At 42.0% G+C, this 6,600-nt stretch overlaps 1 pseudogene; it reads right to left on the bottom strand.

Moving 5' to 3' along the window:
- Positions 1 to 731: 731 nt before the first annotated feature.
- On the bottom strand, positions 732 to 6,145 carry LOC135543834 (3',5'-cyclic-AMP phosphodiesterase 4D-like; annotated as a pseudogene).
- Between the last annotated feature and the right edge of the window lie 455 nt (positions 6,146 to 6,600).

Here is a 6,600-nt window from a genome sequence, read left to right as displayed (position 1 = left end):
ACACGTTTCACCCTCTATATCCATTATGGTCTTTACCTGACTCTGCTGGTCATTTACCTGACCCTGCTGGTCATCTATATATGTTTCACCCTCTATATCCATTATGGTCTTTACCTGACCCTGCTGGTCATCTAATGAATGTTTGAAAGTGTTTTTGTGTGCTCTATCCTGCTCTGATTATCCATCAGTCTGACCAGCATGCACACCATGAACCGTTTGTATTGTGCTTCTGTCTCTGCATTGCTTGCTCTTTGGGGTTTTAGGCAGGGTATCTGTAAAGCACTTTGTGATGCTTTCATACAACTGCTGATGTAAAAAGGGCTGTATAAAATACATTTTACTGATTTGATGATGAAACTCTTGCTATGGTTTCACTAACAATTTGATATTTTAGTAAAATTCTTTGCAACTGGCTCAGTAAAAAGAAAGAGGATGACTGAAGTGTATGGTCATACATATATGTTCCGGTGAATTCATGACATTGTTGGACAGGTTTATGCTCTTTGTTGTTTGTATCCATAGAGACAGTTATTTTTTCAGATAGCCAACGTTCCAATCAGTAATTGGGAGAACAATCATTTGGAATGGCTGAAGCTTAGTGTGTGTATGAAAATGTATGAGGGAGTAGGCATACTGGGAGCAATTGTAAGTACCAGGACTTTTGTAATTCTTAACTTGTTTATGGTGAATATGTCATTAAAATCATTCTGATACAGAATGTCCCTAAATACCTATAATGCCTTTTTTTACATGGAAAAACATTTATTGAGCAAATTTGAGCAAATGACATTACAAAAGACGGAATTGCGACCAGTTTTGCCTGCAGGGTGACGATATGTGAAGTAGCAGCCAACCTGTGTCCTGTCATTGTAGTTTTCTAGTTGTAGAACTCCAGAGCTGGTGACTTTCTCGGTCTCCACCATGGTCTTCAGGTCCGCCAGAAGATTCACGTGCTTGGACATGTCAGTAGCTAGTACCTACAGGGACAAACAACATGTTAAACTGAAACTCACTCACTTTCATTTGACAAATATTTTGCAATATTCATATCTGTATCACTCATTAATTAATTCATCCCTTTACTAGCAAGGTTCATCCACCCAACCACCTATCCATCCCACTCACTATGTCTATGACCAGTTTCCGGAGCGACTGACGCTGTTTTTTGGTTAGGTTCTGGAAGATGTCACAGTTCTCTTCCTGCAGCAGCTTGAAGCCCACGGCCAGGTGGTGGTTCTCCAGGACTGACGAGTCATTGTACAGGAGGACCAGCTTTGAGTCTGGAGAGAAAAAACACAGATAAAAGCACATGGTTAGAAAGCAGTTTTTCGGACATCATTTTGAATATTAGAGTAACATACTTCAGGATAATATTCATTAGGTATTTCTAGAGAAGCACGTCCATTTTTGCAAGTGTGTGTGTGTTTGTAGATTTGGTATCTCACTCCCTCTCTTTGCACATTGCATATTGCACGTTGCATATTGAATAAAGTGGTCAAAGTCAAATAGTCAAAGAAACATATTGGGACACTTTTACTACACACGCACAAGCGCACACTCTCAGACACAACACACAATGCCTACTACTCTGAGTAATCCCTACCTCATTTGACAGAGACAAGTCAAATATATATCTCTATCTATTGCACATATGCAGGCGCGCAGTTACACACACAAAATCACACACACAGGCACGTACACACACACACGCGTGTTCACGCAAGCTCACATGGACGCACGCACACACGGATTCCAAAGGATGGGTCCAATTAATTTGTTGCCATGGTGGCTAGGCTAACACATGTTATGTCATATCAGGATTGCGTAACTGGTCAGGATCAAAATCCGCTCCCAGTCAATCAGCCTGGAGAACAGACAGACCAATCCCAACATTGTATAATCTTATACTAAGACAATGAATCCGGTTTCAATATGAATCAATGTACCCTTCATTCTATCTACAATACCATTTAGTTTGAACTGAGTTCATTTGTCTTGCAAGGCAATATTTTCTAGCCTGGTCCCAGATCTGTTTTTGCTGTCTTGCCAACTATACGGTCATTGTCACGCTAAAGTTGTTCATGTCCATAGGAGATGATTATACAGCACAAACAGATCTGGGACCAGGCTACATGTTTTGCCCATTGGTAGATAACTGTATGTATTTATAATCGTGAGTACCATGTCTCCCAGCCAACTCACTCTCTCTCTCTCTCTCTATCGGAATGATAGAAGTCTCTTTGTGTCCTCCACAATGAACTCATATGGTGTCATCGCCTCCTGTCTGCATGTCTAATGAAGGGGATTCCCCGAAGTGCAATGGATCCAATTCTTTTACACACTATGTTTGTAAAAGAATCACTCAAACACAAGCATTTCGCTACACCCGCAATAACATATACTAAATATATGTATGTGAAAAATAAAAATTGATTTGAAGAGAAAAGCTCGCCTTAAAACAGCCATCTACTTTAGCACTGCGGTAAAAGACAAAAACGGCATGTCATGTGAGGTCGAAAAGCTCATAACTGCAAAACATGGGAAAGACCACTCACTGGTACTGATGAGAAACTGGTTGGAGACCCCCGGGTGGTCTACGTCATGAATAGCACTGGCAAAGATGGCAGCAAGGATTTCCAGGTCTGTGAACACAGCCTACGAAGACAAGAGGTGGAACAACTATATGAGCACAACAAAACAATGAACACAATCTCACTGTATGAACTTCACTGTTCAATCCATCGAAACCAGGGTCATTCAAAAGGGAAGAAAACAGATTGGAACAGAGAGGGACTACCTGGACTTGTCTAATGAGAAACTATGATCTTTGTTATCCATTGCAAAATGTTTTAAACCGTTTTCTGTTGCCTGCCCTAATGAACACAACTCAGGTTACATTTAAAGCAAGTTTTAAACAAGACAAATATAAAAACAGATATAATTGTTGTGTTAAAAACACAATATTATTAACAGAACATAAGCAAAAAAGTTAAGAAGTGGCCATATTGACAGTATCAAATCCTACCAACAAAGTTTCCCCCCATAAAGCAACGGCGATGCTACATCCCCCTACCTCTAGAACAGGCGTGGACAGAAGCACGTGAGTGGATTGGGTGACATCAACAGCATGGATGTTATTGTGATAGGCTACATCGCCATGGTAATAGTCTTCTAGAGTCATCAGGTAAGTTATAAAGGTGTCTAATGGTATTTTGAATGTTTTAAATAAATGTCTTTCCTGAAAATGAGAGAACATGAGACATAATGTCAGAATTATGGGTCAACTGACTGCTATTCACACATACTACACCGACACGCACACAGTAAATTCGTATAAACGTTCTTACCTGAAAAATTGTGTACATCAATACTGTTAAAGGCCGGTTCCCAGAAAGCTCTGTGACCTTGAAAAGATTAAGGCCCCATTTATTGATGTCCTCAAGCTCCTGAAATCAAACATCATGGCCCATTTTAGACACGCCACTTTCCTCCAAACATACACTACATGGCCAAAAGTATGTGGACACCTGCTCGGCGAACATCTCATTCCAAAATGGTGGGCATTGATATGGAGTGGGTCCCCCCTTTTGCTGCTATAACAGCCTCCACTCCTCTGGGAAGGATTTCCACTAGATGTTGGAACATTGCTGCGGGGACTTGCTTCCATTCAGCCACAATAGCATTAGGCTCGCAGTCAACATTTAAAGTAATCCCAAAGGTGTTCGATGGTGTTGAGGTCAGGGCTCTGTGCAGGCCAATCAAGTTCTTCCACACCAATCTCGACAAACCATTTCTGTATGGACCTTGCTTTGTGCACGGGGGCATTGTCATGCTGAAACAGGACAGGGCCCCAAACTGTTGCCACACAGTTGGAAGCACAGAATTGTCTAGAATGTCATTGTATGCTGTAGTGTTAATATTTCCCTTCATTGGAACCAAGGGGCCTGAACCATGAAAAACAGCCCCAGACCATTATTCCTCCTCCTCCAAACTTTACAGTTGGCACTATGCATTGGGGCAGGTAAGGTTCTCCTGGCATCCACCAAACCCAGATTCGTCCATCAGACTTTCAGAATGTGAAGCGTAATTCCGATGGTGAAGCGTTTCCACTGTTCCAGAGTCCAATGGAGGCAAGCTTTGCACCACTCCAGCCGACGCTTGGCACTGTGCATGGTGATTTTAGGCTTGTGTGAGGCTGCTCAGCCATGGAAAACCATTTGATGAAGCTCCCTACGAACAGTTATTGTACTGATGTTGCTTCCAGAGGCAGTGAAGAACTCGGTAGTGAGTGTTGAAACTGAGGACAGATGATTTTTACATGCTACGCCCTTCAACACTCGGCAATCCCATTCTGTAAGCTTGTGTGGCCTACCACTTTGCGGCTGAACAGTTGTTGCTCGTAGACGTCTCCATTTCACAATAACAGCACTTACAGTTGACCGGCAGGGAAGGAATTTGATGAAGTGGCATCCTATGACGGTGTCACGTTGAAAGTCACTGAGCCCTTCAGTATGGGCCGTTCTACTGCCGATGTTTGTCTACGGAGATTGTATGTGCTTGATTTTATACACCTGTTTGCAATGGGTCTGGCTGAAATAGCCGAATCCACTAATTTGAAAGGGTGTCCACATACTTTTGGCGTCTAGTGTATTATAAGGAGAAATTATATACATTAATACACAATTACACATTTTCCATGACAAAAATGCATAACTCCGGTATAGTCTGGAATTCAACCAAAACAACATTGTAGGCATTTGTACTGCGCTGTACAAAATCACATTCTAAGTAAAGATGTCTCGAGACAATGTCTGTATCACAGTCTAATTAAATGTGTATGATATGTTACAAATTCCAATTTGTACAATATGTTAGGATTTTGTAAGTGCTTGAGATCCCAGACTGCATCTTTAAGTTCCTTCCTCAAGGGCACAACAGTATTTCTTTCCTAAGTTCATAACAGATAAATAGTTGACTTTAGTCTGTAAAACAAAAGCGCCACCAAAAGACTGCTCCTATATCTGATTGTTTTATCTACCTTAGTCGAATACCCTGATTGTAAGTCGCTCTGGCTAAGAGAAGCTAAGAGCGTCTGCAAAATGACTAAAATGTCAATATAATGTCAAAATGCTCCTTCACCGTTGCCAGTTTGTCATCTGTCCCGGACATTGACCCCAAAGCAGGGTATATTAGAGTTGGAGAGGCTAGTGGTCTTCACACCACTCATCTGACACATGGGCATTCTTCTTGTCCGTCTTCACCTTCTGCATCTCGGGGCATGGCCTCTCCGTGCCATACTGCTTGTCTGGGGAAGAGTGAAGGAAGGAGGGGATAGATATAGGACGAGAGGGAGGGACTGTTAGACAATACACTAAGTCATTTGTTGTTGTTGCATATTTTATGCTTGTTGGCTGAAGCCTAACTTGAGATCACACGCTCCAATAAATCATGCATTGATGTCAATTGGGGACTTGATTTTCACACCCTGATCTCAAGTTAGGATTGGTCCTCATTGACTAAACAAACATGGTTACATTTTATCAAACGATATGGATTGTTATTGGGCAATTCCGTAACGGAATTACACTGAGAATGGTACACCAAAAAGTATACCAAACAAAAAACATTGATTTCAAAGTTTAACAAAGAGACTCTTTGAGACTCTTTACATGTGCTTGTTGTTATAAGTACTGACAACAGAACAGCAAGGGCAGTCAGTCTTACCTAAGAAGGTTCTGGAGATGAACTCAGAGACCTGGTTCCCCGAGCGACTCATCTGAGAAGGGTTAGACAGCTCCCTGTTCAACATCCTCTTGAACTGGACACGGAAAGAGGGAAGAGAAAGAAAATGAGATAGAGAGGGGGGGGGGATTACTCCTGTGCATATATGACATTGTGTGGAATATAAAAGGTAAATAATAGCATACTTAGCGTACATACAGTGGGGAGAACAAGTATTTGACACTGCCGATTTTGCAGGTTTTCCTACTTACAAAGCATGTAGAGGTCTGTAAATGTTATCATAGGTACACTTCAACTGTGAGAGACGGAATCTAAAACAAAAATCCAGAAAATCACATTGTATGATTTTTTAAGTAATTAAGACAGAGCTATAGGGAGACAGTACGGAGAGCTGATCGATCATCCTCGCAGTGGCAGACCACGTGTACCACATCTCCAGCGCCGACAGAGATGGCCGCCTCGCTTCGCGTTCCTAGGAAACTATGCAGTTTTTTGTTTTTTTACGTGTTATTTCTTACATTAGTGCCCCAGGTCATCTTAGGTTTCATTACATACAGCCGAGAAGAACTACTGTATATAAGATCAGCGTCAACTCACCATCAGTACGACCAAGAATATGTTTTTCGCGACGCGGATCCTGTGTTCTGCCTTACAAACAGGACAACGGAATGGATCGCATGCAGCGACCCAAAAAAAAACACGACTCCGAAAAAGAGGGAAACGTGGCGGTCTTCTGGTCAGACTACGGAGACGGGCACATCGTGCCCCACTTCCTAGCATTCTTCTTGCCAATGTCCAGTCTCTTGACAACAAGGTTGATGAAATCCGAGCAAGGGTAGCATTCCAGAGGGACATCAG

The sequence above is a fragment of the Oncorhynchus masou genome, chromosome 8 (assembly GCF_036934945.1).
Source record: "Oncorhynchus masou masou isolate Uvic2021 chromosome 8, UVic_Omas_1.1, whole genome shotgun sequence".
NCBI lineage: Eukaryota > Metazoa > Chordata > Actinopteri > Salmoniformes > Salmonidae > Oncorhynchus > Oncorhynchus masou.
Note: the sequence above shows the minus strand (reverse complement) of the source record. Positions and strands in the feature narration are given on the sequence as shown.